This window comes from Rhipicephalus sanguineus, chromosome 8 (genome assembly GCF_013339695.2).
Source record: "Rhipicephalus sanguineus isolate Rsan-2018 chromosome 8, BIME_Rsan_1.4, whole genome shotgun sequence".
NCBI lineage: Eukaryota > Metazoa > Arthropoda > Arachnida > Ixodida > Ixodidae > Rhipicephalus > Rhipicephalus sanguineus.
Window position 1 is genome coordinate 134,767,463 of NC_051183.1, and position 16,626 is coordinate 134,784,088.

The following is a 16,626-nucleotide window of genomic DNA, read 5'->3' on the forward strand; positions in this document are numbered from 1 at the left end:
CTCTATTGAAAAAGTACCATAAAGTGTTTGCAAAAGGATACGGTACAATCAAGGGCTTCAATAGGAGCATTGTTCTGAAAGAGAATGTGTCACCCCTTTTTTGTAAGGCTAGACCAGTTCCATACGCCGTGTTGGAGCAAGTTGAAAAAGAATTCAATTACCTTGAGAGAGCTGACATCATATATCGAGTCAAGCACAGAGAATGGGCGACCCCTCTTGTGATAGTGCCAAAAAAAGACAATTCTGTTAGGATATGTGGGGACTACAGAATTACTGCAAATCCGCGTATAGAGGTGGATCAATACCCACTGCCTTTACCTGTAGTAGGAGGCACAAATTTCACAGTTCTAGATTTTTCTAAGGCTTACCTGCAACTTCAACTTGATGAACGCGCCCAAGAGCTATTGACAGTGAACACTCATTTGGGTCTTTTTAGATTTAAAAGACTGCCGTACGGAGTAGCAAGCGCTCCGGCGATGTTCCAAGCAGTAATGGACCAGATTTTACGAGGACTTCCTGGCACCGCATGCTACATAGATGTACTTATTTCAGAAAAAGATAAGCAAGAATGCAACGAAAGAACCGAAAGAGTGCTTAAGAAGCTACAGGATCATAGAATCCGCGTTAATGCAGAAGAATGCTCGTTTTTTCAAAGCAATGTGCGCTATCTGGGACACGTAATTGACAAGAATGGGTTGCACCCAGCACCAGACAAAGTGGAAACTATCATGCTTGCTCCCCAGCCAAAGGATGTTACACAGCTCAAAGCATTTCTTGGCCTCGTTAACTTCTATGCGAAGTTCATGCCAAATCTGGCAACTCTGCCTAAGCAATTACACAACTTGCTACGCAAAGAAAGTGCATGGAAATGGTCAAGTCAGTGTGACAAGGGTTTCAGAGAATGCAAAGAATTGCTGTGTAATAACCAGCTATTGCAGATTTATGATGTCAGAAAAGATTTGCGTCTGACATGTGATGCGTCTGCATACGGCTTAGGGGCAGTGCTGTCTCATGTGGTTGATGGTCATGAAAAACCTGTTGCCTTTGCGTCTCGATCAATGACCCAAACTGAGCGCAATTACGCGCAAATTGAGAAAGAGGGACTTGCCATTATTTTTGGGATCAAGAAATTTCACAAGTACTTGTATGGTTGCAAGTTCGAAATTTTCACGGATCACCAGCCACGGACTGCTCTTTTTGACCCTAAGCGTCCAGCAAGCTCTGTGGCTGCTGCGCGAGTGCACCGTTGGTTACACGTACTGTCAAATTACCGTTACCAGGTCACGTATAAGGCAGGACGTACGATTGGCAATGCTGATGGTTTGTCGAGGCTCCCCCTGCCTGAAATTACTGAAGAGTCTGGAAGCATTTTTTATTTTGCACCGATACAAGACATTCCTGTCACAGTTAAAGAGGTTGAGCTAGAGACAGCCAGAGATGAAGTACTCTGCGTTGTACGTGAATTCACATGGAGCGGTTGGCCAAACAAAGTTTCTCACGAACTAAAGCCGTACTTTGTAAGGAAGTTAGAAATGAGTGTGCACATGGGTTGTTTAGTGTGGAATAACAGAGTTGTGATTCCCGCTTCACTTCAAAGTGATGTTCTTGGATTCTTGCACGAACAGCACATCGGTATCACTAAGATGAAGGCAATCGCTAGATCAATGGTCTGGTGGCCTGCTATTGATCGCAGTATTGAGGAAATCACTAGAAAGTGTGATATTTGCCAGAGTGTTGCTTCGTTCGGTCAGCCCACTCCATTGCAACCGTGGAGATGGTGTGAGAATGCGTGGGAGAGAGTACACTTAGATTTTGCAGAGAAAAATGGCAAATCATTTCTCATTGCTGTGGACTCCCATTCGAAGTGGCTAGAGGTAAAAATCATGAACTCCACAACAGCGCAAAAGACAATCGAAGTAGTGAGATCTGTGTTTGCTGCATATGGATTGCCACACGAAATTGTTACAGACAATGGCCCTCAGTTCAGAGCCCAAGAATTTGAGGACTTTCTAAAAGCAAACGGTGTGAAACACACGCTAACTCCTCCTTACCACCCACAATCAAATGGGGCGGCAGAAAGAGCAGTACAAACGCTGAAGAAGTCGCTTCTGCTGCAGGGAGTAAGTGACCAAAAGAAAAACCAGCAAAGAACACTACAACAAGTGGATAACTTCGTGTTTGGGTACAGAACCACTCCCCATACAGTCACAGGGCAGACGCCAGCTGAATTGTTCTTGAGATGGAAAGTGCGCACGGGGCTCTCTATGCTAAAACCAGACCTTGCACGAAAAATGAACGAAAAAACGACGCACATAAAGGAGAGCGCAGACAGACACCGAGGTCGCTTAAGACAGTTTGAAAAAGGGGATCTCGTTTACGTAAGAAGCGTTCGAGGTGAAACCGTTAAGTGGTTTCCCGGAAAGATAGTCAACAGAAGGTCCGCCATGACATACCTAGTGTTTGTTTCGGGTCAAGTAAGATTCTGCCACGTAGACCATTTGCGCAGCCGCAGCGCGCCAGGCGATATCCTATTTCACGGGGACGATATAAGCTGCCCACAGACGGGTAATGGAAACGAAGCGCAGACCGTCGGCACGGCGCCGTCAGCTCCAGGCTTGACGCCGTCGCGTTCAGACGCGGAACCCTCTGATCGTGCGTTCTTGATATACAACAGGTCCCACAACAGAGAGCTGCAAAAAGCCGTCATTGCAGGGGAAGAAGAGGTCGTTGCAGACAAGCGGCATCTCCAAACCCCCGAACTTTCTTTTGAAAAAAGTTGTATCCTCCTTCTCCTCCTTAACAATACTTTGCGCCTACGCTGTGCAGTCGCTGTCTAACACTGCGCCGGGGTTGCTTGATAGCACCTCTTACTGGCGTTTGCACATGGGTAACACCATTGAGAAGGAGAGTGCAAATGCTGCTCGACTCCGCATAAGAGCCGAGAAGCTTATCTCATCGGATCCCGAAGTAGTAGCCTGGCAATTAGCGGTTACTGTGTTTGGGCCATAGAGACGGCAGCGTGTTACTTCACTGACCACCGAGCCGTCTGTCTGGCAACAGAGAAGCAACCTGACATTTGGCAAAAATAAATATGCATGTGCCACATAATACGTATACCGTGTGTGTATCATTGGAGCAGCAGTAAGCGTGACAAGCAAGCTAATCCTAGAGAATGTGGAAAGCTAAGAATAATCACCTGAACCTTTGCTAACGCTACGTATATACTGGCATAGCCGAGCTAGAGCTAAGGTACTGCAATTTTAGGGGCGAAGTTCCTTAAAGCGGCACCCGTTCGTCCCTCGTAGTTGTCCTAGTCGTAGTGCGTAACCAGTCGTAACGCTAGTACCAGATCTTGACCTCCAAGGTGATGCCGGTGGGAGATTTTTCCTGTGCGTTGTTGAACAATAAAAAATTCCCAGCGTGCGCGTTAACTAAAAGCCGAATTCTTCTGTCTCTCATTCCCCATTAGCAGCCATTGGCATGTTCCAGTAAGAAACGTTAGTAGAAGTAGAAGTGTAAGTGTTAGCTAAAAGCCGACTTCTTCTGTCTCTCATTCCCATTAGCAGCCACTGTTTACCTCCAGGGTAGTGCCTGGTGAGATTTCTCCTGTGCGTGATTAAACAATAAAAATTTTGTTCAAAACGCCGTTGATTCATGAAATAAACCAACGAAAGACGCCAGATGTTTTCTAAAAGCAAAACGAAAGAACGCCAGATGTTTCGAAAGCAAAACGAAAAGACGCCAGCTGCTTAACGAAAGCCGCCAGATGTTTTCTAAAGCAATGGTTTTCTAAACAATGAAAATTCACAGCGTACATGTAAAATTAAAGTGAGCTGCAAGTCGTCATAACTCATCGAACGTTTAGTATAAACGCGCACGATCTCACGTCGGTGATGATGTACTGGGCAGAATTCACGGAAGATTCACGGTTTACCGATGAACCTCCGCAGCTTCGCCCACTCATCATCATTCACTCCGTGGATATGCTGTGATTTTTAGGGGCGAAGCTCCTTAAGACGAAATCGAGAAAATGTTTATTTTCTGAGAAATCCACACGGACAGTGTTACAGAAAGGCACTCAACCCTACAATGCTCAGTTTGACATACAGCACTAACACCTTCACACAGAACAGTTTTCTTTACTGTCTAAATATCACAACCAAACATATTGAGGCATACTGTAGCCGTGACAGAAAGTATTGTCAACAAACCTCACATGTGGCCATGGCACGGCCAGAAATTATGTACATTTCAAAACAATTCTTGGTCGGGGAAAACCAACGAGAGCCTCACTTTACCGTTTGCAACGCTCAAGAACGGGCAGGACCAGTGCCGCAGGAATTCGTCTTCGCCATGTATTGACAGTTGGGACTCCAGTAAGCTTAATATTGTCCTCCTAAACTGAGCTAACAACGGCCACTGTAGCCACAAACGTCTCCGACGGACGCATGCCCTGCAGCGATTGCGCCAGAGAACATATTCGCCCGCGGCTATAGCTAACCTGCCGAGGGCTCCTCGGGGGCACCGGTCTCTCGTGTAGTAGTTCGCTACACGCAAACTGGGCATACTTCGATGAACAAGTCGCCAGAAGGTCCTTGCGACCACGCAAGTCGAGACGGCGTGTGCCGCTGTTTCGGTACTGCCGCAGTTGGGGCACCTCGCATACTGCACTATCCCCCATCGCTGGAGGCGATCCAGGGTCGGCAAAATACGCCAGGCCCTCTGCCACTGTAGGTCGGCAGCCTCTTTGGGTAATCTGCCTGACGTCAGTTCCAGCCAGGGGAACGTTGGTGGCGGGCTCTTTAGTGTCGTTCTGGCTGACACCAGTTGTTCGCACAGCCTTGCTGGCGGAACTTCCCGTGGATTTAGGTCGGAGTCCAAAGCCGTGAGTTCTCGAGAAAGCGCCACTAGCGCTCGGTAGTAAGCGGGGTTGTTCACCGCACTCGGGTATAGGTTTCCTAATGCCCTGGGGACGATTGTTCTGCGCAGCGGGCCTAGAAAAAACATGGCAAGTGGCCTTGCGGGTGCCCCTACATCATCCAATATTCCTAGCACTGTTCTAAGTGCGAGCAGCTGTGCCATCGTTCCTATACACGGGAGACCGTAGCCGCCGAAGCACCGCGGTAGGCGTAGTGCGTCTCTCTGGAGGCGCTCCGTGCTTCCCTCCCAAAAAAAGGAGAACACGGCTCGGTGAAGAACCTGCAACACTGGTGGCGGAGGCAACGTTACACGTGCAACATAGAAGACGCGTGCCAAAAAGATGCACTTAATGAGGTATGCCTTTTCAGCAAACGAGAAGTTACACCTCATTGCCTTTTGTGTGGAATCCACTACCTCCTGTACCAAATCGTCCCAGACATCTGATGCGACTCCTTTTTGCTCGAACGTGACCCCAAGAATCCTTATCTTTTTTTCTATCCTTAGACTACAAGGTAGGCTCGTCTGGTGCAGATCGCCCAGCACCAAGGCACTGCTTTTACTGATGTTTAGTTTCGCTCCCGAGAGCCTACCGTAATCTTCAAAGCGCCTCAGCGCCTGAAACAAACTATCTAGGTCTCTAACAAACGCCGTTACATCATCCGCATACGCAGATACCGTCACCGTCTCTGTTCCCGGAAGCGGAAGTCCGCGCATTTTTGCATCCGCTGATATCGAGGGAATGAAGGGGTCGATGCATAGGACAAACAGCATGGGGCTCAAGGCGCACCCCTGTCGAACGCCTCTGGTTAGCCGTATCTTCCCCTTCGCCACCCCATTTATCACCAGGGTACTCGTCATATTGCTGTATATGATCCGGAACAGATCGATCACTTTTGGCTGGAATCCGTATACTCCTAATATGGCAAAGAGGTATTCGTGCCGAACTCGGTCGAATGCATGTTCCTGATCGAGAGATACGCAAAGGCCTGGTGTCTTTGTGTGGTCCATGTAGGCGAGAAGGTCACGAGTGAGCGTCAGGGCGTTAAAGATGTTTCTACCGACGACCGAGCCCACTTGTTGGGTGCATATCACATCTGGCCACCAGTGTTTGAGTCGGCTCACCAGGACCGCCGCAAATATCTTATAGTCGGCATTTAGTACGGTTATCGGTCGCCATGACCCGGGTAGTCGGTGATCTGTATCTTCTTTAGGTATCAAAATTAGTTTCCCTTCTTTCAACGACTCCGGCACCCTTTCATTGCTTAGGATTTCATTTATCATTCCTACAAGGCCTTTACCGATTTCCGGCCAGAATAATTTATAGAACTCCGTTGGCAGGCCGTCCGGGCCCGGGGCTGAACCCACCTTCATCGACCGTAATATCGAAAATACTTCGGCCGCGGAGACCGTTTTCAAGAGGCTCTCGCTCGCTGCAGCCGGCAATTTTGATACTGTCGCGCACAGTCCTTCTAACTCCTTGTTGAGCGCGTCCGAATCTGCGGCCATGTCTCCTTCGGTGAACAGGTCTGCGAAGTATTCGAAGAAGCGCCTGTCTATATCCGCGACACATTCAGACACGAACCCGTCCGGCATGCTGACTGACATTACATAACTGCTCGGGCCGTCTGGCGAGCGCCGCGATCGCAAAAATCGGGTGAGCTCCGGAGCGTCTCGGAATATGGTGTCCTGTGCGTATAAGTTCGCCTTTTGGGTCGTCCTTAGGAAGAGCCTATCGTACCTCGCTCTCAATAGCCCCAAATACTCTCTCGTAGTTGGGGTCAGCTGGGCTCCGGCGTTAACTATCCTGATCCTTCTCAGGGTTTCATTCAGATCGTGCGCGAGCCTCATTTTGGCATTCCTGCCACTCTCCTTCGCCCAGTGACGTGGCGGTGGGCCCACTGCGACTTGAGGGCGTCCCACTCCAGGGAAGGGTTTCTCGCGTTTGTCAGCGTTCTGTTGATCCCCGCGCGTAGGATATCTTTCGATTCGTCGTCCGCAAGCACCGCGAGGTCAAGCTTCCAAGGCGTCAATATCTGTCATAATCCTCGGTCCCTGAGGACATCGCCCCGCCCGTAAGAAATGAAGAGGACACTGGTTTCGGACTAAGGCACTTCACGCCGATGATGTGAATATCTTGCAACTTTCGTTATAGTATTCCTCCGGGGTCGGAATGCTTCAAATGTTCTGAATCATAGGAATACAAATGTAATACTTTAGACTTACAAAAGCAGAGCCAAAGGACCCACGTTAATGTGATATGCGTCTGTATTGTGCACTACATATGTAGTTATTGCTTTCTTGTAAAATTAGTACCCAGACCCACAACCACCTGACGGCTAAGCCTGCATGGCGTTTTTCCAAACCAGTTTGTAGACCTCTCTTTGTGGTGAATACCATGCCACGCAGAATGCTTAGGTTGATTCCTGTGGATCCTGATTTTTATGCTTTCCATTCCGGGTGAACGTCCTGCCGGGTTTTCTCAACGCTCTCGCATTTAAATTACCATGTCTGTTCTCGCCGTTCTCGTGCATTGCTTGTGTCCTGCCCTGTCCTGGGCACGGACGTCTCGCACGCATCTAAGACACAAATAAAATCCCCGCACAAAACTGTGGCACAATCATCTAAGAGATAGGATGTCAGGGATCGGAAAAAACGCATTCGTATACCTTTTCCTTGTTGGCGCATACACACAAACAAAGCGCATGCGCAGGCTTCCTACTACGCATTTCAAAACCAACACGCGCCCCTCACTATCAACCATATTGAAGACAGACGAAAAGGGGCGGTGTTCGTTATCACAACACCGACCCCGCAGCTGCGTGTGGAAGCGAGGGAAAAGAAACATGGAAGATTAAACCGCCTCTGAAATGCGGCTACATCCGACGACGACACAAAATTCACTTCTTGTAGAAATAAAATATCAATGAACTGTTCTCTAGCGTAATGTATAACTTCCGTCTGCTTATCTGGTTTGCAAAATCCTTGCACATTTAAAGTTAGAACGTTAACCATGACGCCAGAGAAGGTCAAGCGGAAAAAGAACGAAAACAATACCTTCCCGTCGGCGAACGACGGGTCAAACAACGTCCGTTACAGGTCTTGGGTCTCGGGCTCGGGGAGGTCCCCGGGGCGCGACGTTTTCATCGCCGGCAGCTTGCGGGGGTTTCCCGGCTCGTCGGCACTTGACGACGACGAGTGGTGTGGCCGTTTCAGGTCCGGTTTGTCGACGTGCATGTCGTCTCCTTGTCCGAGGACGTCCGTTACTGGTACAACGGGCTTCGGAGGCTGGGGTCTCGGCCTTGCTTAACCGCCTGAGATATTGGGGTCAGCGGCTGCTGGTCTTGTGATGTGCTTGCCGGTTCGGTAGTGGTCCGCCTAACTGGGGAATCCACCACGTGCGTGCGGTGTCCTCGCCCGGCGGCCACCTGGCTACCAGTGTGCTTCACGGTCGGGGGCTTGCTGGGCGCGGACTCAGCACCTGAAGGGGAGCGTGACTGCGACGCTTTCGCGCTGTGGCTTGTTGACGCTCCCGAGCTCTCTGATTCCGTTGATGCCACTTGACTCAGTCCGGACAGCGACTCCGCATCCGTAGAAACTGCCGTGCCTCGTTCCGCTGGTAGACTTGAGGACGCGTCGTCGGCCCACGTGCTCCAGTCCCTGACGCATGCTTCTTCAGGAGAGCTGTCGGTCTCTCTGGCTTGTACTTCGCGTCCTTCGTCTGGCGCCACCATGTCTTGACCACGTGATTCGCCTTCCGTAGCAACTGCCTGCCCACGTGCTGCTGGTCTCTCCCCCACGGCCGCGGCGTACGACCTTGGCTGTAAGCAGTCTGCCGTAGCGTGTTCCCCGGCGCAGCGGCGGCACAGGGCGGAGCAACCAGTCGTGTCGTGGCCAAACGTTTCACACCTCGCACATCGCGGCGTGTGGCAGTCCTTTCCAACGTGGCCCTCTTGGGCGCATCGGGAGCAAACTTTCGTCACGCCCCTATAGCCACACATAACCCTATGTCCTTGTACAGACATAATGTTGGGTACGGGTTTTGACATTTCCAGTCGCACGACCCGCAGACTGTTGCCAACATGTTGGCGTCCTTTAAACGTTTGCTCGTTAGTCTCCAGGACTTTACCATACTGCGCGAACGCCGCGGCCAGGGAGGCGTCGCCGACGAAGAGGGGACACCGAAAGACCGTGACGGTGACAACTTGAGGGCCGACCTGTGCTACTGGTACTGCAGCACCGTTGAGCACGAAACTACCACTTGCCGAAAGCTTGCCTGCCGCCGCAGCCGTGGCTACGGCGATACAAAACATAGTTCCACCTTGGTGCTGTAAAGACTTGAGTCCTCTCGGTCCGGTTATTTCCTCAATCGCGTCGATGATGTCATCGGCAGTTGAGTCGGTGGGCGCGCTAAAACTAAAGCAATGCGCGTTATGGGGTGGGGCTCGGAATGCCATCCTCACGCTGCAGGCGACCGGCCAGGCCGATCGCGGGCACCGGGAGACGGCACGACCTAGAACTTGATGCTAGAAACCTTCTGCCTGTCGCTTTGATCTTAGCCAAGAGGCCGAGAAGCGATCGGGCGAATCTCCTTAAGGCGGCATCCGTTCGTCCCTCGTAGTCGTAATAGTCGTAGTGCGTAACCAGTCGTAACGCTAGTACCAGATCTTGACCTCCAAGGTGGCGCCGGTGGGAGATTTTTCCTGTGCGTTGTTGAACAATAAAAAATTCGCAGCGTGCGCATTAACTAAAAGCCGAATTCTTCTGTCTCTCATTCCCCATTAGCAGCCATTGGCATGTTCCAGTAGGAAACGTTAGTAGAAGTAGAAGTGTAAGTGTTAGCTAAAAGCCGACTTCTTCTGTCTCTCATTCCCATTAGCAGCCATTGTTTACCTCCAAGGTAGTGCCTGGTGAGATTTCTCCTGTGCGTGAATAAACAATAAAAATTTTGTTCAAAACGCCGTTGATTGATGAAATAAACCAACGAAAGACGCCCGATGTTTTTTAAAAGCAAAACGAAAGAACGCCAGATGTTTCTAAAGCAAAACGAAAAGACGCCAGCTGCTTAACGAAAGACGCCAGAAGTTTTCTAAAGCAATGGTTTTCTAAACAATGAAAATTCACAGCGTACATGTAAAATTAAAGTGAGCTGCAAGTCGTCATAACTCTCATCGAACCTTTAGTATAAACGCGCCCGATCTCACGTCGGTGGTGATGTACTGGGCAGAACTCACGGAAGATTCACGGTTTACCGATGAACCTCCGCAGCTTCGCCCACTCATCATCATTCACTGCGTGGATATGCTGTGATTTTTTTATGTCTACATGACGCCGTATGTGCTTCCGTTGGCGTTTGCGTCAATGCGTTCAGCTGTACTAAAATACCACTGGTTAAGACGCTGCGCGTTCCGTTTAAGCGTCTTTTGTGGGGCCGTTCCAGGGGCTCACGAACATTGGAAAGGTGAAAGACGCCACCCTGATGCCATTTAAAAAAAGCATTCTGAGGAAAGCCGCAACTTAGAGTAAATTCCTACATTTTCGCATGAGTTAGGCAACTCGAAAATGAGTTCTATGTTATTAGATGGACGAGGGGCTGTGTCCGTAGTTTTATTGGCGACCGTTCTACCTAGCATAGCCATCTGAGCGCGCGCTCGCGCCAAGGAGTAGTCTTCTTCCTCTTTTTCTTCGACCGCCTTGATGATGATTCGTGCAGAGCACTTTAGGGGCCCGGGCTGCCGTATGCTGTCGTAGCTTGGCGTAACGCAGACAAAACCATGTGTGCTGGCACGCGCTAGCGCGTTCGGGCCTGTGTAAGGGGCTGGGTAAGGCGCTGTGGCCTCTCCCCCTTACACTCTCTCAGCAGTCATGTGATGGCGTCTAAGAACGAGATTCTGCAGACGCGCGATGAACCAACGAATTTATCCTAGTCACAACGCGTTGGCACGCGCTAGCGCGTTCGGGCCTGTGTAAGGGGCGGGATAAGACGCTGTGGCCTCTTCCCCTTACGCTTTCTCAGTAACTACGTGATGGCGTCGGGGAACGAGATTCTCCAGACGTGCGATGAACCCGCGTGACATGCTCCAACAAGAGTTCGGGGACGAGTAACAACAGCAACTACAGTGAATTCATGGTGTGCTCCACTTGCAAGGATGCGTTAACATCGGCCAAGGCGCCCGTGTTGAACGAATCTTTAAGTCGCCCATGCATTGCTTCGCATCCCCACATGGTTCCCTTTAGTGGGAGATGGTGTAATTTTTTTCAGTCATTGATTCACCCATTCATGTATGTCAATTGTGTCATTGCTTCTTTGGTTGAACTTGCTCGTTCATTGGGGACTATTCCGTCACAGATATTGTAACATCATTTTGAGAATTTGTTTTATCTTGTAGACGATGGCCTAAAGGATAGGAAGGAAAGTTGACTTACTTGTCGCGGTAATTTTTATTGCGAAGATTACTAGTAAATCTTCTTGTGTATGCGGCCAAACTCGGAAAAAAGAACCAGAACGAGCACCGGGGCTTCTAGGGCTGACTTAGGTTAGTTGTGCCCTTGAGTATTTGGCTCTATGGACAGTTTCTGAACGCTCTTCCTCGGGTTCTAGCATCTACAGACATCCTATGCTAGAATATACAAGGAAAATATAAGGAAATTATTGTTTGAACTTCCTTGGGAATAACTCGGCTCCCTATGCATCTGCCTAGAAATTTCTCAAGACAAGCATTTAGAATTTGTCCATCATAATTGTGTCATTGTGTGACGTAACCGCGCGATATTGATTTTTCGCATCACTCGCGCTGACGCCGACGATCACGTTTCGTGTTTGACTAGGCGTCTAACACTTCCAATCACTGCTTTATTATGAAGCCCGTATGAGCCACCATGTGGTGGAACCATACCTGTTAAGGGGTTCCCCTTAACCCCTGTTAAGGGGTTTACTGCCAGGGGAAGAACAGATTCTACGCGATTCGACCCGGTCAATACGAAAGATACCGTCCGTCTGGTCTTTTATTGATCTGGATGTCTTCTCTTGCTTTACGCTTCTCAGTCATGCCAAAAAGAAAGACACAGAGGTGTGCGTTGATTTAACAAGTGGGCACTTGGCTCACCACGCTTCGCAATAAGTGTAGAGACAGTGTTCTGCAAAGCATACTAGCGTTCTGCAAAGTGTTCTGGCGGCCGTTTCGCTAGCTTGATATACACCAAAATTGATATTGCGCGACGTCACTCTATGACGAACATAAGCGACAGATGGTAACATGAAAATCACGATATGCTTATTGTCTACGGCATGATTTACGTGTCACGCGCATGGTGCGCTCGCGTCTGTTTCGCTTGCTTTATGTACACCAAAATTGGCATTGCGTAACATGACTGTATGACAAACATAAAAGACAGGTGGAAACATGAATATTATGTTCAAAGCAAAAGTTTTTAAGCGTACGAAAAACGCGGATAGAAGAACTAAGAACAGGACAACGCCTAACTCACAACTGAATATTTAATAAAGAGATTATCATTTAAAAGCAGTACAGAACCAAATTGCACATGCGTAGTCGAACAAGAGGCCTAGCTGCCCTTAGTACCAGGACAAAGGTAACAGCATAGTGAAACTAACAAACTTCACTTATCAAGAAAGTCATACTGATTATGTAATGCGATGGATGGTTGACTAAAACAGTCACGGCCCCTTTTTCTAATAAGAAAAGCCTCCACTCCTTTACGTGTTGACTGATCTTTATGCTTAAACAATATCTCAGCTTCATGCAACACAGGATAACAATCACATTTATTTCAATGCATTTGGAGATGCTGACGTACTGAAGCTTTCAAGGATGCGTGGTGTTCCATAAGGCATTCGTTTACGAACCTACCAGATTGACCAATGTAAACCTTATAGCTAAACAGGAATCATATAAACGACTTTCGAAACACACTCTACATACTGGTTAGGCTTTTGATGTTCCACAGCACAAACACTTAACTCCTACGGTTTATTAACCCTAGGGCACAAGCGTGCCAGCTTGTGTCTCGCTTTCAACTTCAGGTCCACACTATACCTGCTTCCAACATGCTTCAAGTTGTGTGCCAGCCCGTACAAGTAGGGAAAGAGAGCCACCTGCGGTTGTTTTTTATGTGGCTGCTTCCGCAGTGCGTCCCTTTTTCCCCTTCTTGACACCAAGCAGTGTCAAACCATTGCTAGATTACAGGTCCCAAAATAATAATACCTGGTGTTTAACGTCCCCAAAACCACGATATGATTATGAGAGACGTCGTAGTTGAGGGCTTTGGAAATTTCGACCACCTGGGGTTCTTTAACCTGCCGATAAATCTAAGTAAACGGGCCTCAAACATTTTGCCTCGAGAATGCAGCCGCCGCGAGATTTGCAGAAATCGTATCCGCGTCTCGTAAGCGATAGTCATAGAAGGCGAGCAGTGAAAGTCCAGGAATCCGGCTACCCCCAGCAGGTGATAAATTCAGTGTGCAACAGTTCAATCAAAGATGTCAAGAGAGGGGAAGAGGGACACACAGTGGAAGCAGCCACTTCAAAAAACCGCAACACGGCTTTCATTCCCTACGTTGACGGCCTGGCACGCAACTTGAGTATACTGGAAGCAGTTATAGCGTGTACATGAAGGTAAACCGAAGGAGTTAGGTGTTTCATCTGTGAAACATCGAAAACCTAACCAGTACGTGGAGTGCGCTTTGAAAGTCGTTTATATGCTTTCAATATCGTGCGGTAATGTTTACCGCAAGAGACTCAATCGGTAATGTCAATCTGGTAGGTTCGTAAAGGAACGCCTAATGTAGCTAAACCGCCATTTCGGCTAGTCAGTATCGATTCATCTTGAGATGTCAAGGTGGTTTTTTCGGCTCTAATTGAGCTTAACAATGTATGTGGCAAAATAGACAGAAAGCAGCGAAAGCCGAGTGCCTAGAAAATAAGAGGTGTCATTTCAAACACAGCTCGCCTTTTGTCGAATGTGCAACCTGCGTCGTGGATATGTTACCGCTATCATGTGGCCGTGTATACGTGGGCCAGACTGGCCGGTGCCTAAATATTCGTTTGCAGGAGCACAAAAGAGCGGTGGCGTCAAAGGAAGGCGCCCACTTGGCGCAGCACTGCACCACGTGCGGCTGTTCACCCTTTTTCGTTGACGCCACTGTTCCACCTAGGTATCCTGATAAAACCACTCGAAGCGTTCCATATCAAGAGATACAGGGATCGCTGTGTCAGCCACCCGTATACTGCACTGGGGATCTTTGATTTTCGGACTTCTGGCAGTTCGCTGGCAGCCAGAGATAGCCAGAGGGTCAGCCAGCAAGTTCCGGTCGGGACAGGAAACAGCGTCTTCGTCACGTGTGTGGGAAGCCCGAGATAGCCCGAAGCTACCCGAAGATTACAAAACCGAACGCTGGGACAGCCAGCGTAAACGTAAAGAAACGCTACCGCCGGGGCAGCAAAGGAAACTTTGCACCACGTGCACGTTTGTTTTTTTCTGCATTGCCCGCTACAAAATATGTGGCTAGGTTTGCTGAAGAGCTGAAGTGACATTCCCGAGCATACGCATTTGGGATACGATCACGTACGTTCGCAAGATCATGCGGAATTCGCCCCGTCCGCGAACAAGACAGCCAGCTGGCGCACGGCGACACGAAAGCGATGCAAGGTGAGCTGCCGCGCCGCTAACGGCTTAACCAGCTCACGTCGGCTTAGAACATGTAACTGTCGCTGCACAACACGACGCGAAAATCTCGCGAAAGTGATCGTGTCCCAAAATTAGCTCGAGGAGCTATTGCGTACTATGTCGCACACACGCGTTACCAGCTTGCTTTTTGTCATAATTTGAGACATGGGGCGGTATCGGTACCACGAGTGCGCGTTATATCTAAAATAAAGCTCCGTGTGACGCGTCTTCGACTCGTTTTGGCAAATGTTGCGTGGGCCTCTTTTCCAGTCCTAAGTGGCACTCCAAAAATCTCATGTAGCTCAGCTTTTATTTGAGGTACTAGGTGATAACCGCGTACATACTGCGTGGCGTTATTACTACACTCTAAGGCAAAATTACCCGAACGAGGAGTAACGGAGCCCAATAGGCGCGCAGATGAATGGTTAGACCGTCGTAGGAGCAAGCGGAGAGGGATGCGTGCCGTGTGCAATTCAGTTAGTCTGCAAAGGGATGAACGGCGCGGGAGATGCAGGCCGTGTGCATGGATACGTTCCGTGTGCAAACCGTTGTCAAGGGTAAACCGTCGTCCTCCTCGCTCGGATCAGTCTTCCATCTTGTGTTCGAGCTGGCGTGTTGCCGGTTGTGTCGCGCTCGGAGTTCGCCGATCTAGGAACTACGGCTCGCTGCCTTTGATACACACGTATGCGTGGATGAGTGTGTAGTGCTGATTTTACGTTTCGCCACACCCACGATGTCTGGAGCTGCTCTCGACACGTCGCGCCGCCGCGCTGTATATCTCCGGCGTAGTCACGGCACTGCGTCGCCACCGGCTGGGAATGGCGGCCGACAAGACAGTAGGCCTATCGGATCCATGACTTCAATCTTTCTCGGGGCACAAATCGGCACTGGATTCTTTCACAAGTAAGTGATCGCTCTTTATTCTGCCGTACCTATCGCGTGCGCGAAACTGATCGCGATTATCGGAAACGGACTCGATTGCGTTGTATATCGCGCGCACGAAATATACCGCGAGGGCCTGCTTGGGCGTGAGCTCGCCTGTGCTTTGTGACCGCTTGGATATTGGCCGCCATTGTCGTCGCCTGGCCGGATGTTCGATTCACCGTGGTGATGAGCTGCGAGCTCGCGATATTAGCAATATTAAGCAGAGGCCGCGCCGCTGTTTTGCGACTCGTCCAAAACGCTGTGTGGTAGCAACGAGCTCGATTGTATGCCGCACGCTTGAAGTGCACCGGCATGGGTTGGCGGGTGCTTCAGCTAGCCGACTTTAGCTGCGCTTCGGATGATTGGTCGCCGTGACCTTCGGCTTCCTCGACGCTCGCTCGCAAGAGGTTCGCCGCCGTTCGCGGCGTCGACCCCGCTTTCGCTCACTGTACTGGTGCTCGCTAGAGGAATTTGGTGGAAATTGGACGCCGTTATCGTCGGCTTCCCCTTCGCTCGCTCGCAAGCAGCCTGGCGGCGTTCGTGGTGTCGGCTTCGCGTTCGCGCGCTGTTCTGCTCGAGTTTCACTGGCGGCTGCGGCGGCTGACGGGCTTGCTCGAGCTGTACCACGCCGCTCGCAAAAAACTCGCCGTCTCGTTGGGGCACGGTGGTTGGCGGCGCCTCGGCGTGATGTCTGCGGCTGCCGCACTTGAAGTGTTTGTTGCGCTGTGTGGCTTGTAATGCGTCTTCGATGACGTATGACATCACAGTGAAATTATTTACATGCCATATTTTAGACGTGTGTTTTTACCTTGCACGTATTTGCCATGTACGTGCGTCTCATCCCGTCTGTGACGTGTCGTAGAATATTTGCAATATTTTTGTGCTTCGCAGGGGGGTCATTTTACGCCAGACGTAGCCCTTTCGGCGACCAGATCAAATGTTCTTGAAAAAAAATGTGCTGATTTCTTGCATCGAAAACAGCGAATTGCTAGAATATTTCGGAGAGAAAGAAATGTCTGGTCACGTGGGAGCCTTCCGAATTTCGCAGGATGTCGTCTGAATGTGGTTTGTCAGAAAAATTATTCTGAGAGTATCTTT